Source organism: Scyliorhinus torazame, chromosome 21 (genome assembly GCF_047496885.1).
Source record: "Scyliorhinus torazame isolate Kashiwa2021f chromosome 21, sScyTor2.1, whole genome shotgun sequence".
Taxonomy (NCBI): domain Eukaryota; kingdom Metazoa; phylum Chordata; class Chondrichthyes; order Carcharhiniformes; family Scyliorhinidae; genus Scyliorhinus; species Scyliorhinus torazame.
In genome coordinates, this window is record NC_092727.1 from 56,999,833 (window position 1) to 57,012,413 (window position 12,581).

The 12,581-nt window shown below is 46.8% G+C and overlaps 1 protein-coding gene and 1 long non-coding RNA gene across 5 annotated transcripts in view; one reads left to right on the forward strand and one right to left on the reverse strand.

The window, feature by feature from the left end:
* LOC140398299 (CMP-N-acetylneuraminate-beta-galactosamide-alpha-2,3-sialyltransferase 4-like) overlaps nt 1-12,581 on the forward strand; it is a 189,815-nt gene that overhangs the window by 2,305 nt on the left and 174,929 nt on the right. The gene's annotated exons all lie outside the window — the stretch shown is intronic.
* LOC140398300 (uncharacterized) lies at nt 3,502-12,337 on the reverse strand. Its single transcript, XR_011937454.1, has 3 exons — nt 12,245-12,337; nt 6,545-7,129; nt 3,502-4,957 (listed from the first exon to the last, which is right to left on the reverse strand). It is a non-coding gene; the product is annotated as an uncharacterized lncRNA (long non-coding RNA).

Sequence of the window (12,581 nt, forward strand, 5' to 3'; positions counted from 1 at the left end):
GGGTCATTCGTGACCTGCGCGTTCAAACCCTTTCAGAGGAGAGGAGAATGCAGTTAGCGGGCAATGCCAAGGAAAGAGCCATGGCAGACATGGAGGTTGGCATGCAACAACCAATGAGAGCCCAGCGCAACACTAATGTCCCTATAGCAAGTGAGTCACCCCCTCCAAAAGACCATTTCATCTCAAGAGCCCACCATGTCGCTTGTCTTCTGGTCTTGCATGATCACCAACCAATGAGGCAAGAACTTCTGGATCACTGCCTCCCAGCCACATCCCCAGCAGACACCAGAGCACCAGTCCAGCGAAAACACTGACTTCTCGTCATTGCTGTCAATATAACCTCCGCCATCGCAGAGGCTATCTTCTGGTGCACACTTCACAAGCTCTGCAGTACACCAGGTGGAGTCAGGGACTCTCGAGGGAGCGGGCAGTCAGGGGGTTGCCTGATCCAAGGGAACAGCAGAAGTCCAGAGAGGTGTTGTGCCAATGAAAAGTATGATCCCATCATTGTGCAGATGCAGACACAGACCCAGGATTTACAAAAGGGCTGTCAGCAACTTTCCACGTACAGGTGTAGCAGGAGCAGCATGGTTGCACAGTGGTTAGCACTGCTGCATCACAGCATCGGGGACCTGGGTTCAATTCTGTATTTGGGTGACTGACTGTGTAGAGTTACACTTTCTCCCTGTGTTCTGTTTTCCTCCCACTTCGAAACATGATGTCCCTATAGCAAGTGAGTCAGCCCCTCCAACAGGTTAGGTGGATTGGCCACGCTAAATTGTCCCTCAGTGTCCAAAGATGTACAGGTTAGGTGGATTGGCCATGCTAAATTGCCCCGTAGTGTCCAAAGATGTGCAGGTTAGGTGGATTGGCCATGCTAAATTGGTCCTTAATGTCCAAAGATGTGCATGTTAGGTGGATTGGCCATGCTAAATTGCCCCTTAGTGTCAAAGATGTGCAGGTTAAGTGGGGTTACGTGGATAGAGTGTGGGTGTGGGCCTAGGTAGGGTGCTCTTGCAGAGGATCAGTGCAGACCCGATGGGTCAAATGGCCTCCTTCTGCACTGTTGGAATTCTGTGGTTATCGGAGATGGTGTCAATAATGCATGGTATACAGGCCAACACTGAACAGATGACGTCCGCAGTGGAAGGCCTGGGGCATGAAGTCAGAGCCATGGGTCAAATCGTCCAAACCCTGGGGGCACACAGGTGGGCTATGGCTGAAGTACAGGACAGGGCGGCCCAGTCACAGACAGACCTGACCCAGGCACAGATGGATACCACTCCAGAGCTTGGCCCAGTCATTGAGCTCCACGGCTGAGGGCTTCAAGAGTATTGACCAGGTGCTGACTAAACGTAGCTAGTCACATAGGGACATGTCAAAGGCACAGAGGGACATGTCAAAGTCACAGAGGGACATGACCGAGCAGTGAGGAAAATTTCTCATTCACTGAGGGACATGTCCCAGTCTCAGTGCTCCAAAGCTGAGGACAATGAGACGAAGGCTTAGACGAGGACAAGTCTCCAGGACTGGCAACGCCAGATGATAGTGGAGCCTCCAGAGTTCACTCTTGCCTTATCTCTGCCCTTTGGGGTAACCGGGAGCTATAGAGAACCCTGAGGGAGGAAATAATGAAGGAGGCCTATACTTGTGCTTCCCACAGGGAAGGTGCTGGAACACATGAGCCCTTCCAAATCACCCCACCTGACACTGGTGTATCTCATGGGCAGCGTAAAGAATAGGCCGCCACGTTGTGACCTGTGACACCTGAAGAGCAGCGGGACCTAATCAGGCTCAGGCCCTCCAAAGGACAACTGCCAACAGCGTCACAGGTCAGAGGGCAAAACATGCAGCAGGCTTCCTCCACTTCTGATGTGCTGACTGAGATTACATCAGAAGGAACGGTAAGCCACGTAAATAAGAAACTTAGAGAACACTTTAGTTGGCATGGGTGTTGCACAGAGGTGATATTCAGTATCAGAGCACAACAATGTAGATAGAAACTATTAAACACTTGCACCAACAGTCTGATCTGCCTCGAACCTCTGTCTGATGGGTGTTAGGGATGGGCTGGGCCTGGGTGTAGAGATTGTACCACGTGGGGTGAGTGAGCTCTAACTGTTCACCATCTCCTTAAAACACCCCCATATATGGGACTGTGAGATGGATCGGCCAGCACACACGCAGGGGTCACCCGGGCAGACAATGAAATGTGATCCTCAAGGTAGGAGTCTGAATTGTCAGACGATGAGGAGCACCAGAGCTTATCTCACAGCAAGTCATTATCATCCTCAATCCCGTGGACAAGGCCCACTGGTACTGCCAACACAGGACAGGCACCCTGCTGTGATTCTGATAGGGTCCTCAGTGAGGGTGGAGGCCACGTCCTCAGCAGAAAAACCTTGTTGCCCATGAGTCAGCCTCTCAGCGGAGGGAGCGCCTCAAAGGTACCGGGAATTTCAGAGTAGGCCAGGGTGTAAGCATCATCCATACTGCCTCGGTATAGGGTGTAAGCGTTCATGATGCGCTGCTGGTGGTGGCACACCAACTGCACATTTAGGGAGTTGAACCCCTTCCTATTGATGAAGGGCACCCCCTCATATATTGGTGCTTGGAGGGGGATATGTGTGCATCGGCCACCCCCTGGGCCTGGGGCATGCGAATGGTGGTGAATCCTGATGCCCAGTGTGATGAATGCAGGAATTTCAGATATATTGTATTGTATGTATTTGGTGCAGTAAGGGGTAAAAGCCTGGGTTCGTATGTGTGACTGCTGCACTGGTGTTTTAAAAATATTGGTTGCAAGACAGCTCGGCATTTGGGGATCATAAGGTGCAATTAAGGGATCATAAAAGTTTGTTATAATGGATTATTGTCTGGATTAAAAGGCTTCCCTGAGGAGTAGCTCATTGGAGACATTTGGGTGAAATCTCCACCTCCACAGCCATATGTTCCTTGGCAGTGCGCCGTCACCGGCAATGGGATTCTTCATTCCAACTGCCAGCCAATGGGATTTCCCATTGTGGCCACCCCACACCCAGTGGTGTTTCAGCTTGGCAGGATGATGTAACTAATGGGAGAAGCTGGAGTACCAGGCATTTTGTAGAAAGGCCGGCATTTCAGTTGGTTCCTGGAAGTCAAACCATGAAGACTCTTTCTGAAGACTTATCTCGAGATCCTGCATTGTTCTGACAAGGTTCAGGTCTATCTCTTAAAGCAGTCTCAAAGAGCATCTCTTAAGCCAGTAATCCTGGGTTCTAACTATCTTTAAAAGTGGATTGGGATCAGAGATGATTCTCTTGTTTGAGTGGAACTAAAGATAGCAGTTAAGGGTTATTGTGTCACTGTACTGATTATCATTGTTTAAGGTGTTGCTCTTTTTAACTGGATACTGATATGACAGTTATTAATGATGATATTGCTTTTCAGAGTCGCCAGGTATCAAATGATACCATCACAAGGTTTTACCGGATATCGATCAAAGACCAAACAATCAGTTAGTTAGTTCAAGTTCAATGATAGTTTATTCACACACAAGAATTATTTTGACACGCAACATAAAACACTACAAGCTAAATTACACCTAACACTACAAAAACCTGTACTCCGGCTTTATGCAGAGGAACAAGGCCTTTGTTCGGACCTTGCGTGGCTGGGTCTGGAGAAGTGACTTTGTTTCTGCTGGGCTCATCCGTCTGGCAGCAATCGTTGGTCTTCAACTTGTCTTCTGGTCGTGATGCTACACTTGGTTTTAGGCATAGGTTGGGCCAAGAGATACTGAGCGCCAGGGCCAAGAGAGACTGAACACATGGCAGTGTCTCTCTTTATCCTTCTGGGGTTTCGCGCTCTTTTGGGCGGTCCTTAGCTTTGGACCCAATAATTCGGCAGGCTTTGATTACTACCTTCGATTTTGGCCAATATAGGGGCGGGTGCCTTGATGACGGGGCGTGTCCTGAGCAGTCATTGACCTTGGCTTTTTGGGCTCCCAGAGCAAAGAGAGTGGCGCCGATGAGTCTGTTTCTGTATCTGTTACCTGAGTACAGGTCTTTTGTTCTGGGGAAATGGGCCATTAGAATGCAAAGTAGCTGGGGGTTTAGATAGCGTCTAGGTATCTGAGTTGCCAATATACACAAGCTCTGAGCGTCTGAGTCCTGGGTTGACCATATTTCCCATGGTCCTTTGCAGGTGGCCATATTTCCCGGGATCCTTTGTAAGTGGCCATCCCGGATGGCTACAAAGGGGTATTGGTAGCTATTTTCTTGTCTGATGTCAAAGATATTTTAGTACTGAGCTGGTCATAAAGTTTGTTTGAATATACCATATCCCAATCACTCCAGGAGTGAGGTATCCTTTCCTCACAGTATTACAAAATAAAATAAAATATTGGGGTTTCTGCCCAGTATCCTAGCCACTGTTGGGGTCTGTTCTGGGATTGTAATACCAAGCATCCTGGTGGGCCTGGTCCAGATTTAAAGTAATATAGCCTGATTCCCGAGGGCAGAGGCGTCCGTCACATTGTGGATTAACCTGTGTGTGGACACCTGTGAGATCCCACACAGGTCACTGCTTGACTCCTGCAATTATCCAAATGCATAAAGGTTCAGGGTGACCATCATCTTGACGGACAGCGGGAGCAGGTGCCCTCCTCCAAACTACTGCAGCACTAAATGTGTCATATCTGGCCCAGGTGGTGCATACTCTTGTTCAGCGGCACTGACACGCTGGCAGCTACTCGAAGGAGAGGTGCAAACGGTACCTACGTGCCTTGATGTGGTGCCTCCTTCGCACCTCCTCTCGGCCTGTTGAAAGGCCGGCACTTGAACCTTCCTGGCTGGTCCCTGCTCTTGGCAGGATCCTCTTGTGCAGGGTGCTTCCTGAGCCAGCCTTGTTCATCCACAATGGCAGCCGTGGCCAGGTAGATAGCGAGCATAGCCGGCTGGACTCCAAAGTTCGTTCTCTGCAAGGGGGAGTAAAAAGAAGAAATGTTAGGAAGATGAGTATTCTCTTGACCATCCACAGTTAGTCTGGGTTGTACTGCTGCGCAACCCAACTCCATCCCTCACATAGCCCCCTCAATATGTTGCCTTCTGTACTGCACCCCTGTCCCCATCAGTGAGCGGCACTGGGCCCGGGATGTAGGAGCCTCAATCCTCACCGTGCCTGTCAGCAGGGGTACGGGAGACTGCCACAACCCGTATCAGCAATAGGCTTTGCAGCTCCTGTCCGTTTTCTACAGTGGGTGTCCTCGCTTGGTGTGCCCTGTATTATCCTGCTAGCAGGGTGGCAACTTGTTGTAAGATGAAGAGAGCCCCCGTGTACCACCAATCACCTCCATGCTTAGAAGCATATGTATGGGCAGGCTCTACAGATGGAGGTGAGCAAGGGAAATGTGCATCTGCTGGGAACTTAGCCGCAATGTGATGTGGGTTCTGGTGTGACATTCAAGTTGTGACAACCTGACCGGAGGACAAGCAGGACTTGGAAATTGCCCAAGGTCATTAGAAGGAATTTTGGAAGAAATAACAGGAAGACAGAGTACTGGGCTAATGGTAAAATTCTTGGCAGTGTGGATGAGCAGAGAGATCTCGGTGTCCATGTACATAGATCCCTGAAAGTTGCCACCCAGGTTGAGAATGTTGTTTAGAAGGCGTACGGTGTGTTAGCTTTTATTGGTAGAGGGATTGAGTTTCGGAGCCATGAGGTCATGTTGCAGCTGTACAAAACTCTGGTGCGGCTGCATTTGGAGTATTGCGTGCAATTCTGGTCGCTGCATTATAGGAAGTATGTGGAAGCATTGGAAAGGGTGCAGAGGAGATTTACCAGAATGTTGCCTGGTATGGAGGGAAGATCTTATGAGGAAAGGCTGAGGGACTTGAGGCTGTTTTCGTTAGAGAGAAGAAGGCTAAGAGGTGACTTAATTGAGGCATACAAGATGATCAGAGGATTGGATAGGGTGGACAGTGAGAGCCTTCTTCCTCGGATGGTGATGTCTAGCACGAGGGGACATAGCTTTAAATTGAGGGGAGATAGATATAAGACAGATGTCAGAGGTAGTTTCTTTAATCAGAGAGTAGTAAGGGCGTGGAATGCCCTGCCTGCAACAGTAGTGGACTCGCCAACACTAAGGACATTCAAATGGTCATTGGATAGACATATGGACGGCAAGGGAATAGTGTCGATGGACTTTATAGTGGTTTCACAAGTCGGCGCAACATCGAGGGCCGAAGGGCCTGCACTGCGCTGTAATGCTCTATGTTCTAGATGAGCTAGCTTATAGTTTTACTAGTGAGGCCTTTGCCCTGAGACAGATAATGTGCCAGGGCTGGTGCAAAATACCACCGTGCACGTTGTAGTTTTTACCTCACCACTGTTCTTAGAATTCCCCCTATACCAAAAAAGGGTCGATTTATTCTAAATCGTGAGCAGGGATTCTCCTTCCCCGACTCCTACGCAGACTTAGGCGAGTGCTATTCGGGTCAAACTAGCATTTCAAGTTATCCCCCGGTATAACTCGTATCTTCGTAGAAGAATTTTATCTACTTACCACTTAGTAACTTACATACGGGTCCAGCTTGCTAAGTTAAGTAAAGTAAACTTTAAAGAGAAAATAATAACCACTCTTTCAGGTTATCAATTTGAATTTAACTTTATTTTCAAGTTAAAAGAGAATAACTAATTTTACAGAAAGGTAGAAAGATCTTTTCCTGTTCGGACCAGTTGCAGACTTTCAAGTCTCGCTTGGCAATCAGGCTTCTTTAACTTTCGGTCTTCTGCTGAGTTCTCTGGGCTGCTCGGTCTATCGATGTTGCTTGTCCCATTACCGAGGAAGGTGCTCTTCTGATTATCTGCTCATTATCCCCAGTTTTTATAGCCATTTGGGGCCCCTTAACCTTTGAACCTGGCACCCTTCAGTCTGTCTGCATGATATTTGGTAGGCTAAATTTTAGCAGTTTAGAAGCGTGGTTCTGCTTGTACAGCGATAGTGCAGTTTCATCCTCTCTAGCTCGCCATCCTTGATTGCATTTTTCTCGCTTTGCTTGACATGTCATAAATTTAAGTGCCTTAGTTCGCACTCTTTTGGTTTCATGTCTTTTCTGATGCACTTTTTCTCTGATTCGACTCGGGTCATCTGCAGGTTAAGGTAATGACATGTTAGTGTTATCCCCCCTGACTCTAACTTTATCTGATTTGGCCATCTTCAAAAGGTATTAACTTCAAATGTGATGTAGTTATAATGTTACCTTGTCACCTTTTAGTTTCCTCAATTTATTAATCAGTTGTTTCATTTTATTACTTTTCACACTTTAACATTTGTTCCTTATCTGATACTTTTGATTCTGGCTGCTTTTCCTAATTGTTCAATTAAGTAACTCCTTACTAAAGATTTGTGAGATGCTGTTCCTTTTCATATAACTTTAAGAGTTTTTAAGTCAATCAAATGTCTTTTCTAACTTTGTGAATTAAAATGAAACTCCTATCTGTTTTCATCCCTGTCTGTGAAGTTGTCTGCTTTCAAAACAGGCTGCTGCTGTTAACCCCTTGTGGGACTTCTCCTTTTTATTTAAACGCCTCAGGTATCTTTAGTGTTATTTTCATATTTCAAATTTCATATTCTTCCAAATTTTCACAACAACGTGTCCTTTATTTGGGGCGAGCTCTGCTATCCCCCATCGACCCCTACAGCTGCGTTTCTGATGAGCATTGAGAAGTGGCAGCACCTGGTGGGCCACTGATTGAGCTTGGCCACGCCCATTCTGTTGATGATTCAGCTGGGGTCTGAGGGTTTCCAGAGGGGTGGCCAGGGTGGGCTCCCAGATGACCAGAGACTCTCTGAACCCTTACATGACACAGTGAGTACATAACATAAGAACATAACATAAGAACTAGGAGCAGGAGTAGGCCATCTGGCCCCTCGAGCCTGCTCCACCATTCAATGAGATCATGGCTGATCTTTTGTGGACTCAGCTCCACTTTCCGGCCCGAACACCATAACCCTTAATCACTTTATTCTTCAAAAAACTATTTATCTTTATCTTAAAAACATTTAATGAAGGAGCCTCTACTGCTTCACTGGGCAAGGAATTCCATAGATTCACAACCCTTTGGGTGAAGAGGTTCCTCCTAAACTCAGTCCTAAATCTACTTCCCCTTGTTTTGAAGCTACGCCCCCTAGTTCTGCTTTCACCCGCCAGTGGAAACAACCTGCCCGCATCTATCCTATCTATTCCCTTCATAATCTTATATGTTTCTGTAAGATCCCCCCTCATCCTTCTAAATTCCAACGAGTACAGTCCCAGTCTACTCAACCTCTCCTCGTAATCCAACCCCTTCAGCTCTGGGATTAACCTCATGAATCTCCGCTGCACACCCTCCAGTGCCAGTACATTCTTTCTCAAGTAAGGAGACCAAAACTGAACACAATACTCCAGGTGTGGCCTCACTAACACCTTATACAATTGCAGCAGAACCTCCCTAGTCTTAAACTCCATCCCTCTAGCAATGAAGGACAAAATTCCATTTGCCTTCTTAATCACCTGTTGCACCTGTCAACTAACGTTTTGCGACTCATGCACTAGCACACCCAGGTCTCTCTGCACAGCAGCATGTTTTGATATTTTATCATTTAAATACTCATCCCTTTTGCTGTTATTCCTACCAAAATGGATAACCTCACATTTGTCAACATTGTATTCCATCTGCCAGACCCTAGCCCATTCTCTTAACATATCCAAATCCCTCTGCAGACTTCCAGTATCCTCTGCACTTTTTGCTTTACCATTTATCTTAGTGTCGTCTGCAAACTTGGACACATTGCCCTTGGTCCCCAACTCCAAATCATCTATGTAAATTGTGAACAGTTGTGGGCCCAACACTGATCCCTGAGGGATACCACTAGCTACTGATTGCCAACCAGAGAAACACCCATTACTCCCCACACTTTGCTTTCTATTAATTAACCAATCCTCTATCAATGCTACTACTTTCCCCTTAATGCCATGCATCTTTATCTCATGCAACAATCTTTTGTGTGGCACCTTGTCAAAGGCTTTCTGGAAATCCAGATATACCACATCCATTGGCTCCCCGTTATCTACCGCACTGTTAATGTCCTCAAACAATTCCACTAAATTAGTTAGGCACGACCTGCCCTTTATGAACCCATACTGCGTCTGCCCAATGGGACAATTTCCATCCAGATGCCTCGCTATTTCTTCCTTGATGATAGATTCCAGCATCTTCCCTACTACCGAAGTTAAGCTCACTGGCCTATAATTACCCGCTTTCTGCCTACCTCCTTTTTTAAACAGTGGTGTCACGTTTGCTAATTTCCAATCCGCCGGGACCACCCCAGAGTCTAGAGAATATTGGTAAATTATCACTAGTGCATTTGCAATTTCCCTAGCCATCTCTTTTAGCACTCTGGGATGCATTCCATCAGGTCCAGGAGACTTGTCTACCTTTAGCCCCATTAGCTTGCCCATCACTACCTCCTTGGTGATAACAATCCTCTCAAGGTCCTCACCTGTCATAGCCTCATTTCCATCAGTCACTGGCATGTTATTTATGTCTTCCACTGTGAATACCGACCCAAAAAACCTGTTCAGTTCCTCAGCCATTTCCTCATCTCCCATTATTAAATCTCCCTTCTCATCCTCTAAAGGACCAATATTTACCTTAGCCACTCTTTTTTGTTTTATGTATTTGTAGAAATTTCTACTATCTGTTTTTATATTCTGAGCAAGTTTACTCTCATAATCTATCTTACTCTTCTTTATAGCTTTTTTAGTAGCTTTCTGTTGCCCCCTAAAGATTTCCCAGTCCTCTAGTCTCCCACTGATCTTTGCTACTTTGTATGTTTTTACCTTCAATTTGATACTCTCCCTTATTTCCTTAGATATCCACGGTCGATTTTCCCTCTCTTTACCGTCCTTCCTTTTTGTTGGTATAAACCTTTGCTGAGCACTGTGAAAAATCACTTGGAAGGTTCTCCACTGTTCCTCAACTGTTTCACTATAAAGTCTTTGCTCCCAGTCGACCTTAGCTAGTTCTTCTCTCATCCCATTGTAATCTCCTTTGTTTAAGCACAAAACACTAGTGCTTGATTTTACCTTCTCACCCTCCATCTGTATTTTAAATTCCACCATATTGTGATCGCTCCTTCCGAGAGGATCCCTAACTATGAGATCCTGAATCAATCCTGTCTCATTACACAGGACCAGATCTAGGACCGCTTGTTCCCTCATAGGTTCCATTACATACTGTTCTAGGAAACTATCGCGGATACATTCTATAAACTCCTCCTCAAGGCTGCCTTGACCGACCTGGTTAAACCAATCAACATGTACATTAAAATCCCCCATGATAACTGCTGTACCATTTCTACATGCATCTGTTATTTCTTTGTTTATTGCCTGCCCCACCATAATGTTACTATTTGGTGGCCTATAGATTACTCCGATCAGTGACTTTTTTGCCTTTCTATTCCTGATTTCCACCCAAATGGATTCAACCTTATCCTCCATAGCACCGATGTCATCCCTTACTGTTGCCCGGATGTCATCCTTAAATAACAGAGCTACACCACCTCCCTTACCATCCAATCTGTCCTTCCGAAAAGTTTGATACCCTCGGATATTTAACTCCCAGTCGTGACCATCCTTTAACCATGTTTCAGTAATGGCCACTAAATCATAGTCATTCACGATGATTTGCGCCATCAACTCATTTACCTTATTCCGAATACTACGCGTATTCAGGTAAAGTACACTTAGGGTGGCTTTTTTACCTCTGTTTTGAATCTTAACACCTCGATCAGTAACCTCTCCTAAGTTATATTTCCTCTTAACCTTTCTCCTAATTTTCCTTGTCGTTGAATCCATATCTTCATGTAACAACCTGCCGCGTCGTTTACCATTAATGTTTTCACTTCCCGTTTTATTCCTTTTAGTATTCCTGGTCCTATTCACTGAGCTCCCCTCAGTCACTGTACCTTGTACTGTCGCCCTTTTTGATTTTTGACTATGGCTTCTCTGCCTTACACTTTCCCCCTTACTGCCTTTTATTTCTGTCCCTGTTTTAATACCTTCCAACTTCCTGCATCGGTTCCCATTCCCCTGCCACATTAGTTTAAACTCTCCCCAACAGCTCTCACAAACACCCCCACTAGGACATCGGTTCCAGTCCTGCCCAGGTGTAGACCGTCCGGTTTGTACTGGTCCCACCTCCCCCAGAACCGGTTCCAATGTCCCAGGAATTTGAATCCCTCCCTCTTGTACCATCTCTCGAGCCACGCATTCATCCTCTCTATCCTGACATTCCTACTCTGACTAGCTCGTGGCACTGGTAACAATCCTGAGATTACTACCTTTGAGGTCCTACTTTTTAGTTTAACTCCTAGCTCCCTAAATTCAGCTTGTACGACCTTGTCCCGTTTTTTACCTATATCATTGGTGCCTATGTGCACCACGACAGCTGGCTGTTCACCCTCCCCCCCCCCCCAGAATGTCCTGCAGCCGCTCCGAGACATCCTTGACCCTTGCACCAGGGAGGCAACATACCATCCTGGAGTCTTGATTGCGTCCGCAGAACCGCCTGTCTATTCCCCTTACAATTGAGCCCCCTATCACTATAGTCCTGCCTATTCTTCTTCCTGCCCAGCTGCGCAGCAGAGCCAGCCACGGTGCCATGAACCTGGCTGCTGCTGCCTTCCCCTGGTGAGCCATCTCCCTGAACAGTATCCAAAGTGGTATATCTGTTTTGCAGGGAGATGACCGCAGAGGACACCTGCACTGCCTTCCTACTCTTGCTCTGTCTTTTGGTCACCCATTTTCTATCTCCCTCAGTACCTTTCACCTGCGGTGTGACCAACTCGCTAAACGTGCTATCCACAACGTCCTCAGCATCGCGGATGCTCCAAAGTGAGTCCATCCGCAGCTCCAGAGCCGTCAAGCGGTCTAACAGGAGCTGCAACTGGACATACTTCTTGCACGTGAAGGAGCCAGGGACAGTGGACAGTGGAGTAGTTGGCAATGAAAACAGAGAGGGGATGTAAGTAGAACAAAAAGGATGCATTCAGAATACATACTGCTGCAATGGTGGCCTGAGCCAGGCCACTCCGATCACAAGGGGGACACACCGAATCCATGGTCCTGTCACCAAGCCACTCCCCACTACTCCCCCGGGTCCAGGCAGCCACCCTCCAGCATGCATAACAATGTTGCAAAGTTTTTGAGAGTTTTCTCACCTTCTCGTTCCACCACAGCAGCCATAACGCCCAGTACCCGCTTGTAAATACTTGCACTAATTCACTCCGGAGCATCATGGAGGGGTGTAGCATGAGGTATCCAACCAGCTAATGAGATAAAAATTCATGAAAATGATGGTTTTGGATGGACCCTCTGATGTGGGATGAAAACTTCGATTTTGCCACCAGCGAGGGACCAGAGCGTGGATTTGGCACTGGGCACACAACGGATTTTTTCAATTTAACAAAATGCTCTGCCCGTTTGCGATTCTTCTTTCTCGCATCGAAAAGCAGAGACTCCAGTCCACTGATTGGTTAATGTTGCAGAAAGCACTGA